The sequence below is a fragment of the Felis catus genome, chromosome F1 (assembly GCF_018350175.1).
Source record: "Felis catus isolate Fca126 chromosome F1, F.catus_Fca126_mat1.0, whole genome shotgun sequence".
Taxonomy (NCBI): domain Eukaryota; kingdom Metazoa; phylum Chordata; class Mammalia; order Carnivora; family Felidae; genus Felis; species Felis catus.
Genome location: NC_058384.1, coordinates 55,416,827 through 55,439,472, shown reverse-complemented (window position 1 = coordinate 55,439,472; position 22,646 = coordinate 55,416,827). Strand labels below are relative to the sequence as shown.

Here is a 22,646-nt window from a genome sequence, read left to right as displayed (position 1 = left end):
GGTGAAATGTAAAATGTCTAAAAGTTAGAAAAAAAAGAATTTCTTCTCGTTTTTAATTTGCTTTCTTTTGTCCTGTGAAAGTCAGGAGGGGCTTTCCAATAGCTTTCTCCTCCTCTGACGCTCCTCCTTCTCACCACCAGATGTCAGACTTTCACTGCAAATTTCAATTCCTCCCTGGCATAGGAGACACCGTTATCTTTTTATTTGTGAATGTTCACTATTGCGAAATCATCTTTTTCAACTTCTGCACACGACTTCAAAACTTATCTTTGAATATGAATTTGCAGACGTTGATTATAGCTGTTTCAGGCATACTTTTGCAGTTTCTATGTAAGTATTCCTCTTTCAATTCACTCTTGTGAGTTTTCTATTTATTTTGTGATACCTACGCTTATATATGCACATCAATAATAGATCTCTTAGCTTTAAAGTTAAAGTGACATATACAAACGCCAAAGCGATAGGACTATACTTGAAACAAAATGTAGAAAAATGGAAAATTAAAATTTAAGAATATCAGAATATAGTTTATTGATAAGAAACCCAGTAGGAAAATACTACTTAAGTACTATATTTTTTTCACATAAAATGCAACCATTACAAAGGTGTTATTTTCTCACAAATATATACAACATCTATACCAAAATTCTTGATTTTCTCATTAGAGAAATAAGCATAATTAACTTAGCTTACCTAAAAATTAAACACCAGAGTAATATACATAATTTGCATTTTGTATATACTATGGCCCAAATGAGTAAAAGTTACTAAAATATAAATTTATGCTGTCACTGAGTTAAAAAGTGTTGTGACATTGAAATACTTTGTTAAAAAACTTTATCCCATGTTTCAAAAGAATCTTATCTTTTATTTCTGTCTATGCTGCCAGAAACGCTTACATGGAAATATAGTATAAAAATATATAAAAATAATGAAAACATCAGTATTACAGTTTTTATATTTAGATTTTAAATTTAATATTTATTAATTTGATTAATATCTGATTCTATGTGATGAAGAACCAAAATAATTAAAGATTTTTTAAAGACTTCTAAGGCCTATCATAAGCATAAGCATTGAAGTATGTTAGCAGATTAGTAAGGACACAAACATATGCCACTATAGTTTGTTTCTGACTTGCCATTTACAACAGTAAATTATAAAATTACGCTACAACTAGTGACAGCGAAATTAACAAAAGACAGTTATCTGAAAAGAAAAGAAAAGGAAGAGGAGCAGACTGTTGGAATGTGTGCACGAGGGAACTGTCTTATTTAAACGGAATCTCCCTACCCTGTTAAAATCCGTCTGCTTTTGACAGTGTATCAAAAATAATGAAGTTAATCTTTCCCTGTCTTCTGTTCTGGTACAACTTTACATTCTATTGTTCTTGCCAGTCAAAAATATCATGTGCCAAGAAGTGCAAAAACTGACAATGGGTAGTCCTGATTTCTTTTATGATAATCCCTGGATTGTTTGTGTGTGCGTGTGTGTTTTCTGTTTGTTTGTTTTTTAAGAGTTTGATAGAAATGAAAATGCAAAAGCTACTTGTTATTTTTCATTGTTAATATAACTATTTCTCAATCACAAACATATTGCCATTTCATGAAATACGCTTTTGGAATCTTTCCCTTTTTACCACAAACTAGACATATTTATCATTGATTTTTACCTTCAATTCTGCTACTAGATGCTCCCTTTTTTTTTAAAGCCTTATTCAATCTGACCTCTTTTAATGCATATGCACATATTCCTTAGTAAGTGAATAAAACTTTGCTTTCACTTGATAGTAAGTACTTAATCCTCATTATTGAGACCATGCTGAAACCTTGAATACTTGTCAAAGATTCATTTTATAATCCTGAGGCTGGTTTGGCATTCAGTGATTTACGCAGGGGCTCTGCTTACAATAATTGATTCATTCCATACTTAAAACCCACTGATCTCATTACAATTATGGGAAGGCATTTTAGCTGTTGCAATTTAGACTTACATCAAAGAAAAAAGACAGAGAGAGAGAGGCACCGTCTCCCCCCTTTGGATTTCTGCAACAAATGAAAAAATGAATTGAAAAGAATTAGGTCATATCATGTATCAAAATAAAACCCCGGCACTAACCTTTCTAGACTCAAAAAGGTTGCTCTAGAAATATAAAATAATGAAACATATTTCATTTGAGCAATATTTGCATAGTTGAGAATGAAAATATTATCAGCTTTATTATCTTCATGTACTTATTTTTCCATTAATAGTTTTACAGGACTGAGGGAACTAAAACACAGTTTTGAACTGTCAATTCTAACACGTAAGTCAGCGTCTATAGAGAAGCTCCTAGTTCTAAGAACCCCCAGATATGAAATGTAGCATTTTAAATGCACCTGCTGAGTATTGTGGACACTCTGGCTTCTCTTTAAAAGTATATTCCATATTTCTTTATTTCCTATACTACTCCATGAAAACAAATATATTTTTAAAATCAATTCATCGTATTACGTAGGCACCAGAATACTTTCCATCTTTTGGAGGCCTTGATAAAAATGCAGTAGGTCTTAACCCAGGGTGAGAGCTCTTTTACGTCCTAATAGTTTGAATATTGAAGAAGAAAGAGACTAATTGGTGAAGGAAGTATTGTTTATTAAAGGCAAACTGAAGTCGCATTTTTATTTCATAAATCATTTAAAGGCTATTAAGGGGAAAAGTGGGAGTGCTGCCCATGTCTTCTCCTTTTGTTCATTTCATTGAACTTTCATTATTGTTACAAAGATAAAAAACAATAATTATGGTGTGTTCGCATTGCAATTTTATCCACAGCAGAAAACATGTTTTATAAAGTGAAAGGGATATTTTTTACAAGAAGCATTCTCAAGCACTTACGAGGAGCTACGTGAAATAAATATGACAAAAATCAGGCTGAGTGTACTTAAAGTTTATTGCTTCTGAAACATACTCTTTAAGCTAATATAATCGCTCCTATGAATTACCACCACGAGCTGCGGGAGGGCATTTCTCTGGTGGGGAAAAAAGAAACTTTGAGTTTTCCTGTCAACTGTGAATATTCTTGATTTGGCTGATGGGAGTCTTGATCTCCCAATCCTAATATCTTCAAGTGCAGGGAAATCTAATTCATTAACTTTTCCAAACGCTTTAAAAGTTTCTTTTCATCAGGGACCATTTTGACCTTCTTTATCCATACCACTCTGGAGATCAGAATTACAAATGATAATAATTGATACCCATTAGTTAGTAGCTCAGAAGCCCACTCTCTATGACTTTACACTCTAAAGGCAAATTATCCTTGTACAAAACTATGCATATTTTAAATGAACGGTTATACACGTGGTACTGTGATGACAAGCATTCTGGGATCAGTATAATATCATTTAAAAATGTTTGGATCTTAAAAATGTGAGACAAAACATTTTCTAAAATTCTGCTGATAGCAAAACGTATTGTTAAATACCCTCAGAGAATTTACTTGTCCCTCTTCTCTCGTTTGTGTTTAAGTCAAATATTAAAAACAAAGCCAAGTCCTAATGAATGACCAATTTTCAGTACAAAGGATAATTGTTTTTCTTCAAGTTACTTCAAAATTCTAGAGAACTAAGTCTTTTTAAAACCTGTACTTGCAAAAGCAAAAATGAATTGCATACATGCTTTTTTTCCCAAATAAACCCTTAATAATTAGTATGTAAGGATAAAGTACATTCTAAATAATACAGTGGACAGTATCAGATGCGTTTATCAAGAATTTTTAGTGATTAACCAAAGCTATATTAAGTGATTATTTTATTTTCAATATTAAATAAAAAGATTTAGTTAATTTGTTATAAAATAATCATGTTATAAGCCAAATAATCTAATATATAGTATTAACAGAAACAAAAGGGGATTTTTGTGGTTCATATTTAGAATATATTGGAATTTTGGGAGGACAGTAAACAAATAATTTAAAGATTTTTAAAGATTAAGACAAATGAAGACTGCCTTTCAAGGTTACCTATGCTTTTGAGTCTTATTGAATTTTCTAGACTTCAAATTTACATTTATATTTTTTTGGTTTCACAAAGCTATATACTCTGTCTACCAAAGGGTAGGAATACATACATTAGAATTTTTCGAACCTTTGAAACAGAAATATTAATACAAATGATTACTGTTACTTTCCTTAGCTGACTGTAAGTGACTTTATCAAGAAGGAAGAAAATAATAAACCTCAACACTTTAAGTTTTTAAAATAAAAAACTTAGAATTATCTAGAAGATCAATTTTGAAGGGCAGTAAGAATAACTATAAAAGTGTATTATTTTGGAACTGAATCCCTAAGAGATGAGTATAATGCTGATAAATACTCTTAAAAATTATCTAATTTCCTATTAGCTATGTCTGTCCCTTTTGTCTCATATTTTCAAATTTTATGCACTCTAATAATTATATATTTTACTGAAATGATAAAACATACACCGTTGTCCTTAAACAAATATAGAATGTACTAGTCAAGCAAACATTTCACACTGCCCCAATACTTAAAATGTCTCTGGAAAAGATAATAGAAAAATATTAAAAATAAATCTTGAAAGATTTGCATTACAATAAGCTTTATATTGACTAAACGATTTATTCATTACACATTTTTATTTTCAATATTCTGTTGAAATAGAAGACATCTCTACGTGGACTTTTGTTACTCTTGTAGAAAAGATTTCCCCCTTTTCAAGAATAACTAACATCCTGAAATCCCTCGCCCCTCACTTCTAGAATGACAACCATTAATAAACATTTATGTGGCAGTGACATCACTAAGCACCACCTACAGTAAATACGTACTTTACAGACTCTGGATGAGGTTCTCAATTTGCACCACATTTCCTCTTTCCACCTGGTTCTATTTCTCCCACTTCCCGGGTTTATTCTTCTAATCACACCTGCCCAGACCCATCCAAAGAACCACACTAGTTGTGACTACAAACGCTGGGTACAGAAACATTTTCTATGGCCAGTCTATAGGAATATTGATTTATTGTGGGTGCTTTTAATGTCACTCCACTGTGTTCCTCACATTTGCTCCTTACTGAAGGCACTTACCTAACTCCCCTCCTCTCTCGGTTATCTGTTGACTTCATCGCACTCCCTCCCACAAATCAAACACTAAGCCCCTGTAAGGATTGCTCCCAAATCCCATTCTGTAGAAGGACACACTAACTTTAATTTAAAAACTGAGTTTCTCGTGAGCTTGGCTTTGGGACCGGATGTCTGAAAAATCTCTTTGACTTGGGAACGGTTATATTATGCTTTCTGTTCCACTCCCCATCATAATGCCAAGTAAGGTGGCAGTATTTCTGACTTCAAGTCCAAATAATGTTTTGTGTTCTAATGCCTATTTCCTGAACAGACTTTTAAAGAAAAATAATATGCAGATAGTAGCCCCTAAAGATGGTTTAAAAAATTTTTTTTCTCATTTGCATAGCAAGATTTAATTTCCATCCCTTAAATATGACGAATTGCTGAGATTTTCTCCAGTTAATGCTTTTAACAGCTCCCAATAAACTTCATTAATCAGGCAAGCTCGAGGCCCAATGTGTAGCCTGGAAGCAGCTAATTTGCTTGATGAGACCCCGACTTTAGTGAATAAACAGGTGGATAATCTGAGGGCTTTATGGCCTTAATTACAGTCTAATCAGTTCAGCGGTTGGCGGGCAAAAAAGAAAGAAAAAGGAGGGGGGGGGGGCTCGGTATAGCTCAAAGCCACTCTTCCTAAACTAGGAGATATGCACCCTTTCTTCAGACACCCCGATGACTGCCTTCAGCTTATGCTGCCCGTCTGTTTTCCTCTCTTCCCGTTCTCACGTTTTTCTCTCGCTACTCGGCCTTCCTCTTCCTTAACCTCTATTTCCCTCCCGCTTCTCTTTCGCTGTCTTGGCGTTTCCCCTGGAACCACCGGCCCGCTTCCCCCCGTCTCTGGCCGCGCACCTCCGCGGATACTGGCTGCTTCTTTTCCTCGGGCGGTGGGGTCACTTTGCTCCCCGTCTCGGCCGCGTCTCCCCCTTCCTCCCCGCCCTCCCCCTCCCCGCTCCCCGCCGAACATCCTCCCTGTCACCCGTGGGCCGCCTGACAAATCACTTCAAGGGCAGCCGAACTTTGAAGGACAAGACAAAGCTTCAGCATATGGTCCAATCCCCAGATGTTTGTCTTTCCTCCTCCTCCGCTCCCCCCTCCCCCTTCTCGGGGTTCGTTGGAAACCCTGCTCGTGGCAGCCTTCCCCGCGCGCCCCGCGCCGCTCCCCCACCTCCAAGTTCAGCGCCGAGTGAGAAGTAGCTTAATTTTCCTTTACGTCTTTTGTTTCCCCGGCCTCCCTTTCTAGCTGATTAGGGGGAGGCAGGCGAGGTTTCTTTGAACCTAATGATTTATGTTTAACTCTGCAACTAAAGTAAGGCTCCTGGTCAGTTAACACGACGTGGGGGTGCGGAGGAGGGACCCCGGGAGGCGGGCGGAGGTGGCCGGTGCGGTGCGGGGACAGGGTGCCGCGGTCAGCGCAGGGCCCCCAGCGAGGCGCCGTCCCGGGACGACTTGGCCTTCCGTGACCCCGTGGGGTGGGGGTGGGGTCCCCGCCCCGCCGAGAGCAGGGATCCCCCAGAAGAAGGAGAGGAGGGTGCGCAGCCGAGCGGCGGCTCCGCGACCCCTGCCCCCCACTCCCCCGCCCCGGGGCGCTCCGGCACCTGCAGGCCCGGGCAGCCAGGAAGCCAGCCTCTCTCGGCCCGCAGACCAAGTGCGCTGTGAAGCCGGGGCGGGGGTGATGGAGAAGACTCCCCTCCCGCCCCCCCCCCCAATTTGGGCGAGTGCAAGCTGCCGCGCGGTGGGCGGCGGGGAGGGGTCGTGCCCGGAGCGCGGGGACCGTCCGGGCGCGACCCCGGCCCCCTGCCGGGGAAAGTGCGCGACGGGCTGGGGAGGAGCGAGCGCCGGGCCCGGCGAGGGCGAGGGCGGGCTGGATCCGCGGGGCTCGCGCCGCCGGCTCGGGGATCAGCCCGCATTCCTCCCCCAGTTCGGACCGGCCCGACCTCCCACCCCGATCCCGCGGTGTGGTTGGTGACCCGTCGCTGACGGAAAAGGCTTCGGGGCTGCAGGAGTGGCGCACATCTGGCCACAACAGCCCTGGGGCGAATTGTGTTTCACTGCGCCAAAGTGCCCCGCAGTTTACTTTATTGCACCCCCCACCCCCTACCCCGTTAGCAGTGACCGATCGGTTAGCACCCGGAGAAAGTCAGTTTCCGCCCCTCTTGCTTAATCAGCGGCCTCTATCTGTTAGCAGCCAAGCAACTTTCCTCGCCAAGGGTCAACAAAGGCTTGGGGAACCGGCGATAAAGATTCTCCGCGGTGGAAACAATGAGATAGACGCGACGTGTGTGTTTGCATAGACATTACCCAGGGAAATCCGATTGTCCTGGAACAAGCCACCCTCAAAACGCTGCAGTCCTTGTATTTCTCTGTAATTTTATTTGCCTACATTTAGGGAAGGTGGAAGGTAATGACACCGGATAGGAAAAATAAAAGAGCACTCGGCAGTCTACTCTTTCCCCACAAAATGTTTTAGAAGTGTCAGCATGTGGCGATGTCCCGTGCCACGGAGAATGGCCCCTCAGACAAAAATGTAAATTCTAACAGGAGAAACTGAGTTTATACATCTAGATTGGCTGTTCTCATTGTTTGTTGTTCTGCCTCCTTCCCTTTGTTGGGGAGAGTTTTCAATTAGTGTGGTGGGTTTTTTGTTTGTGTTTTTAATTAAAAAAAATTTTTTTTTAAATTTTTGGTTATTCCCTCCCTCCAACATTCTTTAACAGGTACCCTTATTATTTTAACAAAAGTATTCATTTGGTCATTTAAGAAACCCCAACTCGAATTATGTGAACAATGTATACAATAAAATACACTATCAATATTTCATTCTTGTATAATAGGAAATACGTATGGTTCTACATAGAAGGATCAATTCAAATATTAAATGTTGTAAAATAGGCACTTTCACAAAGATTTCCACCATATATATTTTTCAGTAAATGGCTGGATTAGCAGAACATTATTTAAGCTGTATATACTGTAATTTCAATTTCTTAACATTATCACACTTACTCAAACCGTTCAAATAAGATTATGACATGAAATCAGAGTTTTCCAAAAAACTGCAGAAGAGCTTATAAGGTGAAAAAATATCTATTTTTTTTGTCTCCTATCCTAAATTAGGTTGTATTATACAGTCTTTTTGGACAAGAGGTGAGCCTTGACCTTTTGTTCTTTTTCTTTTATGTGGTCATAAAGGAACAAACATCTGTGTTGCAACTGGGTGAGTAAGACATCTCCAAAAGAACGGCCATGGTCAGCATCCTCTACTTATCTAAACTAAATTACAGCTTAATAATATTGCATCCTGTGTTGCACCGATGCCTTCCCACACCTGAGCGGACAGGGCCATTCTGCCGCCTAATTTCTCTTTTGTGTTATGTCTTCATAATCAAAATGCATTATTATTTCTTTTTCAAAATACAATGGGAATCCCTCCTTCCCCGCCCCCAAGTTCTGGAAATTCTCAAACCGGCCCTGGAGAAATACAAATGCACAAAGCGACAGGCGAAGCCGGCCCTGTGTTCAGCACTCAATCATTTCCTGTCACAGGTGCAACCACTATGCATTATCCTGCCATGATTGATAGAGTGGGTTTGTGCAGACTGGGGGAGCTGGGGAGGCTCAGATGGGGTCCTGTCATTTGGGCTCCATTTCATGCTACCTGTAGGGAAAAGGAAATTCTTCGCAGGGATTGGCTGTTTAGTGAGTTTTAAATTTTAGTTCTTCATATATACTACAAAGGTCATATTTTCTACAACTTAAATATAGCTTTAAGCTTTATCTTAGCATAAACTTTATGGTGGGGGAAGGCCACACCAAACCAAAACAGAACAGTGAATTGTAACAAAATAGACTTCACTTTATTTAAAGTCGACGTGTTCTAGACGTACAGCCACAACCTAATTTCCCATAATTGGGTTAAAGCATGTAAAGTTATTTTCCTCAAATCTTAGTCTTTAAACACAAAACACCCCAAACATGTTTGATTTATACCCCCAATGGCTTAAGTATACAACAACCTAACATTGAGATTGATGTCTATGTAATAAGGTTTAAAAATGTTCTTATATCATGTGAATCGCTTTACTAGACAATGAATTATGTTATGATATGCCCTTCAATACCACACCAAACACAGAGACTATCACAGACAAAGCAGGAATTTTCGTCATTATAGATGGTAACTATACTTCATTCTAACTGGGGACCAGATTTTTTAGTTTGCTTTTGCTATGATCAGTCAAGATCTTAACTAATTAATGTAAGATCAAAGTTGATAACCAAGTCGCCAGTGTTTTGTAAAACTGCAAAGTCTTCCAGGTCCTTCGTTTCTTTTTGAAATGGCTAAAGGCAAAATGATTTGCATAAGGAGGTCTCAGATTTTAAAATGTAAAACTTCTTTCACTGGGATTATTAAGTGGCTTTCAATGATGTCCACAGATGTTCATGCACTTACCACAGTGCTTTAATATTTTTCCTTGTGATTTTTATACACAGCCTGATAGATTGATGAAAATGATAGAACAGGGGTGGGGATTTAAAACATTCCCCCTTTTTTTTTTTGACACCAGAATATTCTTTTAGATCAGTACATCTGAATTCTGTAATTGTATCAAACAATATTAAATTTCACCTAAGAAATTGCCAACTAAATTATGTTCTCAAACATCAATTTATGCTTAGTGTATTTTTCTTAAACTGGCAAACTATATATATATATATATATATATATATATACACACATATGTACATATATATACATATAGTGTATATATATATACTAATATATGTATATATAGTCTGTATATATTAAACACTTTAGCAGATAAATTTCTTTCTAGAAAAGAGGCCTATACCTATAAAGAATTTTTGTTTTCATATTTCCCTTATTATAGCAACAATCTGGCATAATACAACAGTTTAAAAAATCTAAGTCATTTGGGGTAAATGTTTATATAACCGCATTTAGGAAGGTATATTGATAAAAGGTCACTTCTATTACCATTTTCTCTCTTTTTTTGTAAAAATTGGAATGAAAGGGGTATAAAATGTTAAATGTTTTCTAGTAGTTTTCAATGACTAGAAAATTGATATTATTTCAATAAGCATAATGCCGAATAAATGTGTAGATTGCTGTATTTATGGATATAACGTATGTAATTACAAACAATGTCAACTCCTATCTTTTAAAAATTGTGCATTAATTTCATTTGGAACAATGTTGAAAAACAGTAACACCCTTTGCCCCCTGCCCCAAGGATTTTAAGTATTATTTGGAGGACCTTTAATATTGTACCTATGAGGATAGCCCATTTTAAGATGCTAAAATATAAAGAAGCAATTTTAAAATGCACTTAGCTTTATTGTAGTTAACACCAGGCTATACTAGATTCATAGTTAATTCTGTCCATTTGTTTTATGTTAACCATCATACGAGACCAGTAGTTATAAAGTGTTCATGATGCAGAATGTGCCTTTAGCATGTCATTTATTGTTTGAAAATGAAAAATGTCCTCTTTCTTATATTAGAATATCACTATGTTAACGTTCTTATTCCAGAAGAAATAACTTGTGTGTATACATAGAGAGAAACTTGCCATTTTCTTAAATATCAGTGAATTTCAGTTCTGTTTCAAAGTCCATTGATGACTTACACATAAAATGAATACAGATTAAAAGATGGTTATAGTTAAATGAAACAAACTTTGTGAGAGAGTGAAGGACACTTTGATTGGCATTGGTATAAATATGTGTCCTTTTCACACTGGGTTGTTGATAGTTGTGTTTAAGTATAGACATAGACCCCAAAATTAGGAAGCCAAAATGAGATACCACACAGTTGACAAGTTAACCTCTCTTTGCCTTTATAAATACAGCAAAACCTTGTTATGTGAGTGTTCCGCAAGATGAGCAAACATTTCTAATACATTTTAATTTGATAAATGAGCGATGTCTTGCAAGATGAGTAGCATGTACGTGATGCCCAGTGCCACATGATTACAACTGAACCAATGGTTCTTGAAATTCGCTTGGATAGACACGCGCTTTGGATTACAAGCATGTTTCTGGAATGAATTAGGGTTGCAAACCAAGGTTTTACAGCATATGATATGCTCCAAAGCAGACCTGAAGCTGCCACCGTCAGCCAAGGATCCAGAAGCTGCAGTGGGGGGACATCTTCATCATCTTCACTGCCGATTGGGGTGACGCCACCTTGGAAGAAAGAGAAGTGGAGAGTTTTTTTCTGAATAGGAGGTATTGTTCAATGAATAAAAGCGTGTATACATTTCTGTCTTTCTCTCAACACACACACACACACACACACACACACACACACACACACACATCACTGGCATTCTTCAAAGAATAATACCATAATGCCACATTGGTGGGAGTGAAGGAAGAAAAAAATACATTATATGAAAATCTCGAGCTTAAAAATTGATTTCAGTTAGCTTGAGTAATGTACCTCCATTTTTTTGTCTGTTTCAATTTTTGCTTCTCGAGGGAGAGAGGACGTGGTTATCGGGTTCAGTTTCCCAAAGCACCTTTTAGTTGCAACCTAGGATAATGCCTTTAAAAATAAACCTCAGAGTGACCTGAGTAAGCTGGCTAAAGAGACCGTACCACAGCTGAGCTCTCTATTGGAAAGCCACAGTTCTTACTTTTCTACATCCCTTTTACTCCCAGTTGATCTTAAGGCAGCTACTTTTTGTTTAATATCATATGCTTCTGATTCTTCATGGCTTACGACGCGAGCTCTTTTTTTTTTCCTATGAGGTATTGTATACACAGCTTGCACATGTAAATTTATGAAGACTGGCATACTGATGTATTCGTACTAGTATAAATAACATTCATAGGAATATTTTTCAAGTGAAAGCAGTGTAATTAGTAATATCGGGAATTCAAAACACACAGGGCTTAAGTGCCTGTCTGAGAAATGGGCAAATTCTAACATAGAACCAAGTCAGGTTACAGGTATCTCTTCAACTCAATGCATAAACTCAGAATATGTGTCTTATTATTTTCTCTTCAGCTAAAGAGCAATTTAGGAAAATTACTAGATCTACAACTCTAGATTGTAAAGAGAAATTGAAGAAAACCAAACTCATGGGGGTAAAAATGTGATTTTTTTTCAATTGTCTCCCAGCAACTTACTTGCCTTAGATGGCCGAAAAACGGAAAACAGGTAAACTTGCAACTATCCTGAGGGAGTTCTGGCAGAGCACCACGTAGGGAGGTGCTGCACAAAGTGTGGGGCCACAGTATCACGTCTCATCAGCTAGAGCCCCAAACCAGATCCTTCAACAGTGGGGCCCAGGTAGCTCTATTTTAACAAGCACACAGGTAAATCTTAGGTGCCGTAATGTTTAAGAACCCTAACTTGAAGTGTAGCAAGCTGTTTTAGTCTTTCTCAGTAATTATTTTTTTCAAAATAGTTTACACTTTAAATATGTTTAGATGAGAAGTTATTTCTCACATAAAAAGTGAGACTGATTAGAAAGTCTTAGAGATTTGGAACCTGTGTCCAAAGCTCATAGACTGTCCACATAATGTGCTTAATTTGACGTCTTGAAGGTTGAGATGATGGGCAAACTTTCTTGTATTCATAATGTACAAACTTTCCTATATTAGTTTTACTAGCACAAAGCACAAGCGTGTTAAGCAGTTACATGTAAATGCAGTAGTTGTTTGGGTGTTTTGTTTTTAGTGACTACACGTGTAGCCCTGAAGGCTCTGACTTGCCAGCCACAATTTTCGAAGGTCTGTTACCAGCCCGTTTCTTTTGTGTAGATCACTTTCCACCCAGGATCCCAAAGGAGGGAGAGAGCAGGAGAAACAGAGAAATAAAATCCTCTAAGCAGTGATGTTGTTTGGCAAAAATAACAAGTGGCATTTGGGGGAAACAGCTCTTGAGTCAAGGCTGAGATGTCCATAAAAGAATAGCTAGTGTAACTTAGATCGGGTCAATAGACGTATGTTGAATAGTTTAGTAAAAATCTGCTTAGCGAACTCTTAATCACTTCCTCTGTCTATAAATCTCCTTCTTGATACAGATGATAACGACTTCTTTCCTGCAGGCCAATGGAGTTCCCCTGCCAATGGAGTTAGCAAGCTGTAAAGCACGTGGTACCACCACCTGCCCGAAGAGATGATGAGTTTGTCATTCAGGAATTAAACCACGAGTGCGTGTTGAGGGTATACTCAATCCCAGCACGGTGCAAAGTATCAGGAAGAAACACAGAAGACTCAAAGCAGTCCACATACCCTGCAAAAGCTCTCAACTTTGCAGTCAGAGAAAGACAAATGTCATAAGACTTCACTCGTGTGGAATCTAAGAAACAAAACAGATGAATACAGAGGAAGGGAAGGAAAAATAAGGAAGAAATAAATAAATAAGAAAAATAAGATAAAAACAGAGAGGGAGGCAAACCATAAGAGACTCGTAAATGCGGAGAACAAACTGAGGGTTGCTGGAGGGGAGGTGGGTGGGGAAATGGGTTACATGGGTGATGGGCACTCAGGAGGGCACTTGTTGAGATGAGCACTGGGTGTTATATGGAAGTGATGAATCACTGGGTTCTACTCCTGAAGCCAGTTAACTAACTTGACTTGAAATAAGTAAATTAAAAAAATATATATATATGTATATTATAAACTGAAAAGAAAAAAGCTTTTGACTTGTTGAAGAGAGGATGGTTGCTTATTCAAAAAATAGGAAAGCCAAAGCCCACAGCACTGTTTTTATCATAAATGCAAATTGAGTTCAAAGAAGACGGTGTTTAGTTGCAAGTAACAGAATCCTTGAGCAACTGGCTGAAACCCGAAGAGAGTTCTCTCCTGAGTACTCTTAGGACTGGCAACGATAAGACCGGAGTATCTCAGTGAGTCATCAGATATCTTGCGTCTTTCTTTTCCTTTTCCTTACCTTCAGCAATGTCCGCTTCATCCTAAGCCTCCCTTATTCACAGTCCCAAGATGTTTTCCAGAAGCCCCTATACCTACATGTCTATTTGTGCACAGGAAGAGTAGTACGTCTTTGTCCCAGCATTTTAGCAAAACCTTAATAAATTTTGTATTCCTGTCCCTGAACCAAATTTGCCACCGAGGCAATTCAGTGCACTGACTGGTGTAGCCCAAGTCTCGAGTCCCAGTTTAGAGCTAAGGCTGGGGTGAACAAGCCTTGCCAAATGGAATGTGGGACATGAGAGGGAGTGAAGGATGAGGAGGCAGACAACAAACCTCTAATATAAGGGGTGAATAAAGGCCGGAGGAATCGAGGAATACTTCTTGTAAGAGGTGGCGCAGGTTGGCTCTAGAAGGACTGGCAAATGGAGGGAAAGGGGAGACTACTCCAAGCAGGGGACGGGGAAGAGCGAGCGGTGAACAATGAGAACACAAGTCTTCCTGGCTAAACCAAAGCGTTGAGGTTGGAGAGTGCAGGAGTTGTTTGGTGTCTGGGGTTACCTTGTGAGAGAGAGACCAGCTTAGATTTACTGAGATAAGCAATAGGGAATTATAGATTGGTTGAGTGACTGCGTAAAAGTATTCATTTGTCCTATTTTGTTCTTTCTGAAATGAATTTCACGTGTCCGTGTTTTTGAGCGATTGTGTGTGAGAGGGTGGATATAGGAAGATGAAAAGCACAGCTCCCAGCGTTTAATCTAGGCCCACATGGCCCCATTCCTAAGGAAGGACCTCAGCATAATTTTGCCCCAGTAATGCATTTATTAAAATAGAAAAATAACGATAAAATACGATTTCATCGTGTTCTCCTATTTTCTGAATCTTTAGGTCTTTGGGAAACCTACACTCCGATTTAAAGACCTCGCTTGGTCTTCTGTTTGGCCACGGGAAAATAAACCCTAATGAGCTGCGGGTGCGAGGAAGCAAATGAGAAGCCAAAGGTGTATGGGGGGACTCAGGTTATTGGGGGGGGGGGAAGAATAAGCCCAGAGTGGAAAGAAATGCCCTACAAAGGAAGGTGCAGGGCCAAGAGAGCGCTCCGTGTGTTCTCTGGTGGAGCCCTTGGGTCTCCCAGTGGGCGGGGCAGCCTGGCCGCCCCATTCAGCAGGGACAAGTGTCAGGCAGTGCGGTGGCAGTGACGGGCCGGTGAGTGATTGCGCCATCAGCTTCCTGCCGCGATCCATCATGCGGCCCCAGCCGGTGAAGAATCACAGCCTCAGCAAGGTGCTGAGCCCAGCAACATATCATTAAACAAGGTTACCACCGGCAGATTTGTTCCCATGATCAATCTGGTCAATAAACGTTCCACCTCACTGTACAATTTCTCCCCCACCCCGCCACCCCCACCTTAAAACATAAACAAGTATTATGAAAGCACTTGCAGAACAATGTATAGCTTTCTGAAGTCTTCATTTCTCCTGTGGCATTCCGCAAGCTTCTTTAAAAACCCTTATAAATCATGAAAAATAACCTTTACTACAGGATATAACCTCAGGCAAGTGCTCTACCCTAATTCCATATTTTATTACCTGATACTGACTGATTTTTTTTTCTCCAATTGATTACTGAATAGCATTGGGACAATTTCTTTTTTTATTTCCCCTCAAGTCTGCATAGCTCACTAGTTTCTTCCCTTAGGAGGTCCCAAATGAGATAGAAGTAAAACACTTACTGCTTTTAGTGTTCGGCTTTAATTCTCCTGTTTTGTATTTAACTCTTCGCACACCTAGGCCGACAAGTCAGTCAGTGGTGCTGGAGACTCGCCTCTCAGAAAACATCTTAACTTTATAGTTACGGCGTAATGGACACTGGTAAACGTTATAACCCTTTGAATGTAGAAAATTGAACAAGAATCTCATGGGGAAAACCTATTCGGTTTTCTCAGCTGGTGAGTTTGAAACAGAAGATTCTAGTACCGATGGGAACTTGTAAAACATGAAAAAAAGATCCACAAATATGAGTGCTTACTCCAAAACAGGAACGGTATTTTCCAAATACGATCCATCCTTCCTGACTTAAGTCCCTGGGATTCTTTCAGGAACTATGGTTGTAAGTTTATATCCATCGAGTAAAAGAATGTATATGTGTTAATATGATTAAAAATAGACACATTGGTGGTTATGAAAACTAGGAGAGTTTAATTGCATAACCCAACTGATTAACTGATTGTGGAGAAAATTACAAATCGGAACTCAAACTCCACCCATCTTCCAAAATTTTCATTGCTGTAAAAATGAAGTTTGTTCTCATCCCACCTTTAGGCAAGGCACCCTCGTGACTGTGCGGGAAGAGAGGACAGATTTCCTTTTTAAATCCTTCCCCAAAAGAAGGTTTCTTAAAGGTCCCTCTTGAGTAATTACATTAAATAGAATAATCCATACAGAAACTCCTGTTAGTTGCCTATTTTTCTTTATTCTTTTATTCAAATCCATTTCCTTTCTTCTTTTCTTCCTTTTCTTCTTAGTGGAGATGAATGGTAGCTGGACATTTATCTCCATGTAGAACACTATTTAAATTAAACAGGTTCATCTTTAGTTAAGCATTCGTGGACAGAAGTTAATTCCCCTAGATGCTCGTGGTTCAAAACATACCACTGGCTTGATAAATCTGAGAGTTCTTGCCAACTAAAAATTTAGACATTTAGAGAAAGTTGAGCTCATTGATTAGATTTCACAAATGTATTGTTTTTCTCCCTTTAAATGTATGATATATTTCCTGAATACTAATGGAATTTACTCCTGACATTATTGTTTAAAAATGTTTATTCTTGGGGCGCCTGGGTGGCTCAGTCGGTTGAGTGTCCGATTTCGACTCAGGTCATGATCTCTCAGTCTGTGAGTTTGAGCCCCGCATCAGGCTCTGTGCTGACAGCTCAGAGCCTGGAGCCTGCTTCGGATTCCGTATCTCCCTCTCTCTGCCCCTTCCCCGCTCATGCTCTGTCTCTCTCTGTCTGTCAAAAATGAATAAACGTAAAATGCAATAAAATAAAATAAAGTAAAATAAAAATGTTTATTTTGGGGACACCTGGGTGGCTCCGTCGGTCGAGCAACTGGCTTTGGATCAGGTCATGATCTCACGGTTCCTGAGTTGGAGCCCCGCATTGGGCTCACTGCTGTCAGCGCAGAGCCCACGTTGGATCCTCTCTCTCCTTCTCTCTCTGGCTCTCCCCTGCTCACGCACGCGCACGCGTGCATTCTCTCTCAAAAATAAATAGCCATTTAAAAATGTTTATTCTTTAGTCTATTTGTGCATATTCTTGGAGTGGTCCTTGCCAGTGAAGTCAGTTTTAAGAAGAAATTTTAACATCTATTGATTACCACTAAGAAACTGCCTACTGGGGTAGATTAAAAGCATGCATTGTTCATTCAGAAGGTGTGGGTTAGTCTGTTCTATTCTGTTTAATCTGAGTTCCAAATTCTCCTCAGGAACATCACTTCATATATCAAGGCTGATGACATGATAAAAGTGTTATAGATTGGTAGCTCTTAATTCATTGATAGGAGAAAAATAGGAGAGATTTGTAGTAGGCCCAGGTCATATCTGCAATTCAAGAAATATTTATTGAATGCCTATTGTGTATAAGGCACTGCATTTTAGTTTTTTCTTACGATAATTCCATGGTTACAGATTACATTGCTATGTTCAGAAGATACTAAATCTGCGTCATGCAGTAGAGACTTAATTTGGTTAAAACCTAGGTGACTTATAGTCTAGACACAATATTCATGGCAGCTTGGTAATGGGCTGAGGTGGCTCTTATAGCACAATAATGCAAAAAATTGAAGGAAGCTATTGCTTCCATAATACACTATAATTTGACTTAGGCTCTGTATAGATACAGTCATCAATAACTCAGTAAAAACAATTTCACATCTAAGCATCAGCTCTAACGACAAAAATGCCTACACTCTTGAAAGGAAGGTGATGGAAATACAAAGAATTCTTTCCATTATCCATTACCTTACTTTTGCTATCGATTGAACTAATGACTTAAATTCAAATTGAGAAGGGCATAAATGAAAAAAAATATATATATAAATGAAAATATATTATAGGTGGCTTTAAAGATTATTCTCATGGCATTTTTTATATTGTTCGTAAAATTATTTTCAAGCACTAGTACACATTCAAATAGTGTTAAATAACAGCATTTGATTTTTGATTTAATAACATTTTTTCTTTTAATCACACTGGCCAGAGACATTCGTTCCCTTTGAAGGATATCGTAAACTTCCCTGTGTGTGCACATGTATGTGCATGTGTGTGTGTGTCTTTTTTGTTTTTTGGGTTTTTATTGTAAGCTTCAGTTGTGTGCCTCTCAGAAATTAGACAATCTTCAAAAACCCTTCAACCCCATCCTACATAAATTTAATTCTCAGTGGAACTATTGTAGGAGAGTCAATCAAGTATTTTAGATATTCTATCATGATATTTACCACTCATCGCACATTTAATTCTTTAAAAAATTTTTTAATGTTTTTATTTATTTTTAAGAGGCAGAGGGAGACAGAGCACAAGTGGGGGAGAGGCAGAGAAAGAGGGAGACACAGAATCTGAAGCAGGCTCCAGGCTCTGAGCTGTCAGCACAGAGCCCGACGCGGGGCTCGAACTCACAAACCACGAGATCATGACCTGAGCCTAAGTAGGAAGCTTAACTGACTGAGCCACCCAGGTGCCCCTACATTTAATTCTTAATTCAGAAGCTTTTCCTAGGAATTCTACTCATCTCAAATCAGATGTGTTAGTGGGAATGCATTGCAAACCCTGAGAGTCACTTAAGGACACTGACCACTTTATTCTGCTTCCACTTTATTTTTGTCTGGGTCGTTCATTTCTTTCAGACACAGTGAGGTCAATACAACATATCAAGTGAGACTTGAACCTTTGCCGTAACAAAGCTCCACCCCCTTTCTCATGTCTAGTACATAACCTCAGGTCATGGTGCGATCACCATGAGATTCAGTGCCAACTGTTATGGATTTTAGACCATTCTATTCTGGCTATTTTGAATTCCAACTTTTCAGTAATAAAATTTTACATATGTCCTTGGGCACAATAAAACAAGCACTCTTTCTTCTGAGAGAGAGAGATGGATTCAACTAAGCAGGAATGAAGCTCTGGGGTGGGGACTAGGAAGGGTAGGGAAGGCAAGGTTTTTGTTCTGGTTTGTTTGAGTTTCCTTCACCGCTAGAAAAGAGCTTACTGAGACATTGTAGGTGGTTAACTCAGCATTATAAAGAACAGGATTTTCTAAGATTTGGGGTTGATGCTAATAAAGAGGTGAGCTTACTTGTTGCTGAAGGACTTTGTCTTGGGCTTTCCACTTCGGTTCTTTAACTTCTGGCCACCATAGCTTGGATGTCCCCTCCTAGCTTCTGTCTAGTGAAGCAAAATTGGACGTAGCCAGCATAAAGAAGCCGAGGCTACTCTGAGAATACCTATTGGAGGCTTCCTGATCCACATTTCAGGGGTAGAGTCCCTCAAATGGTAACAATCTCATATATGTTAAGATTTTAGGGTCGGATAGGGTACCTCTCCCTTTACAATTTCAGGCAGCTGTGTGATGTTTTTGTTATCATTTCTGGATAGAGCTGTGTGCACCATGACAAAACAAGACTAATTGAGAGTTTCTCTGTGTCCAATCAGCCATGATGCATTAAGAAGGCTAAACATGAACAGCAGGAACCTGTAAGTTCAGGCTCTTGCAATTCATCTCACTAGAGTAGACAAGTCGCAGGAAATCACATCTACTAAAACACCAAATAAATACACTTGGTTTGGCCATGTTCTTGATGTTTTGCTTTCTTGCTTGCTTCATGCAACAAACACGATGGGGCCGTCTGCAGGCTCTGTGATGCCTGCAGATTTAAAAACACAGCTCCAGAAGCTTAGAGTCTAAAGCCGTAACTTGAGGAGTAACGAGACCATGGCGGGATTATGTGATGGGGGCAGTCTCATGGACACACACAGGGTGCTCTGAGAGGAGGAGTCAGGCAACTGTACTTTCACCACCATTATCAGGAAGGGCTTTGTGAAGGAATTAATACTTTAAAGGAGGAGACTGCTATCCAGAGAAGGAGGCAAAAAGAGCAGCATGAAAAGAGGCATAGATGTGGAAAAAGCCAGTCTACAACCCCATAGGAGTGCAACAAGGCGGGTATAGATTGCCTGCAAAGTACAGATAAGAGACAAGTCTGTATCAATGGGCAGGACCCACCTCCTGAAGAAATGTGCTGAGAAATCTAGACATAATGCTGAAAGAGAGAAAAGTAATTCATCAGCAGCTTTGGGAAGGATTCCTCTTCTTCTGTGGAAGACCTCAACTTGGAGTATTAACAAATTTTTTAAAAAATGTATTTCTCATAAAATCTTAATTGTAAAAGCAATTAACTCTCCTGTCAGTGTAAGGCATACAGATCCCTGCTTTAATAGAGGTTTATAATCATTGTGCCCATTAAAGAAGGCATCAACCCATTATGTCTGAAAGTCATCAACAGAAATAAAAGCAAAATCATTATAGAAACAGGCAATTACCTAAGGAAGCAAGAAGGTGAGTATCATGTGAAATGAAAATGGGACCACACATCTAGTGAGATTATACTAAAAGGGGAAATTGCATAAGTCTGCACATATGTCTTCTTCCTTCGAGAATACGGCTGTCAAAAGGATTTGAAAGGACATGCTCAAAACTGGGGAGGAGGCCCTAATTTTTTAAAGGGGGTATTGTATAAAGGGCTGCCTATTCTAGATGGATTGCTTGTGATGGAGTGCTGGTATGATTCTCTCAGTTTCTCAACTTTTCTTTTAATAACCCCTATGAGGGATGGGACTCCTCAAGTTGTGGTGTTTCTACTATGAAAGCAGAAATAATTGTACTTAGAAACCTTCAGTGAGTAGGCTGGTTGGGTACAGGAGCTGCAGTTAACTGGGGAGTTCTTCTAAAGAGAAGATATTTAAGTCATAAATGAAAAATCAAGAATTTCTAGTGGCACCTGTGTGGCTCAGTCAGCTAAGCTTCTGACTTCAGCTCAGGTCATGATCTCACATTGAACCCCCTTGTCAGGCTCTGTGCTGACAGCTCAGAGCCTGGATCCTGGTTCAGATTCTGTGTCTCCTTCTCTTTCTGCCCCTCCCCTGCTCTCTCTCTCTCTCTCAAAAGTAAAATATATGTTAAAAAATCCTTTTTAAATAAAAAAAGAACTTCTATAAGGAATATATTAGTATAAATAAAATTTTAAAACAGTTTGGCCTTAGACACAAAACCCAAAGTGGAAACACAAACATCATGCAAAATGTCACAAAGAGGATATTCAAGAGCTGATTATCTGTTTACATTTCAATCTCATAGATTATATATATTCCATATATATATATATGTATATATATATGTCATATATTATATACACACACATATATAAAATTATGTTATACACACATATGTATAAAATGATTAGGGTAAACAGTGGATTACTAGTCAGAAGATTGAATCAATAATCAAAAACCTCCCAACAAACAAAAGTCCAGGGCTAGATGACTTCACTGGTGAACTCTACCAAACATTTAAAGAATGAGTACCAATTTTTTCTCAAACTCTTCCAGACAAGGACACCACAAGAAAAAAAAAATACATAGATGCAAAAATCCTCAAAAATATTGGTAAACTGAATTCAACAATGCATTAAAAGGATCATACACCAGGATTAAGGGGGATTTATTCCAGGGATGCAAGGATGGGTCAGCATCCACAAATCAGTCAGTGTGATGTACCACATCAACCAAGTGAAGGATAAAAATCATATCATCACTCAACAGAAGCAGAGAAAACATTTGACAAAATTCAACATCTCTTTATGATAAAAAGTCTCAACAAACCAAGTACAAAGGAAATGTACCTCACAAATAATATTATTTTAGGCCAGTTTCTGTTTCTTCCTCTAAACAAATGCACAAACACTTGGAGGAATCAGAATAGAACCCGTTCAAAATATATAAGCATATGTAACTTACTAACATAGGAAAATACAAGTACATTATCATTTATTCACAGACACTAATGATTCTATGAAAGGCCGTTAAGCTCAAAAATTCAAATAATTAGAATTGATGACACAAAGTGAAAAGAACCTTACATTTTCTCTGCTGAAGATACAAGTTCATTGTCAGGGTTAAGCCACCTTCAAAGCACAATACACACATATATACACATATACAAATTTATTTAATTCACTAATTCATCCCAAGCCTCTTGAGATCCTAAAATATTCCAAGTGTACCATGTGTATAGGAGTTAAATATAGTAATTCCCATCCTCAAAGAGTTTATATTGGGGAAGATGGATACAAATAATAACAGAGAAAACAGTAATCCCAAGTTGTAATGAGTGCTAGGAAGGAAAAGTTATGGCATAAAATAATCCATGTAGCTTGCCTATTTTAAGTTGGAGGATTGGGGAACAATCGTGTATTATCTCTTTTATGTTTGCTGAACATTAGTTTTTAAAATGGATGATACTAAAGTATTAAAGTATGGAAAATAAATGGATTAAAAATATACATGTGAAATAT

The 22,646-nt window shown here is 38.8% G+C and overlaps 1 long non-coding RNA gene across 1 annotated transcript; it reads left to right on the top strand.

Annotated features, from left to right (window-relative positions):
- Positions 1–231: 231 nt before the first annotated feature.
- On the top strand, positions 232–13,520 carry LOC109495744. The gene is made up of 3 exons (XR_002151395.2): positions 232–330; positions 11,237–11,367; positions 13,197–13,520. It is a non-coding gene; the product is annotated as an uncharacterized LOC109495744 (long non-coding RNA).
- The last annotated feature ends 9,126 nt before the right edge of the window (positions 13,521–22,646 follow it).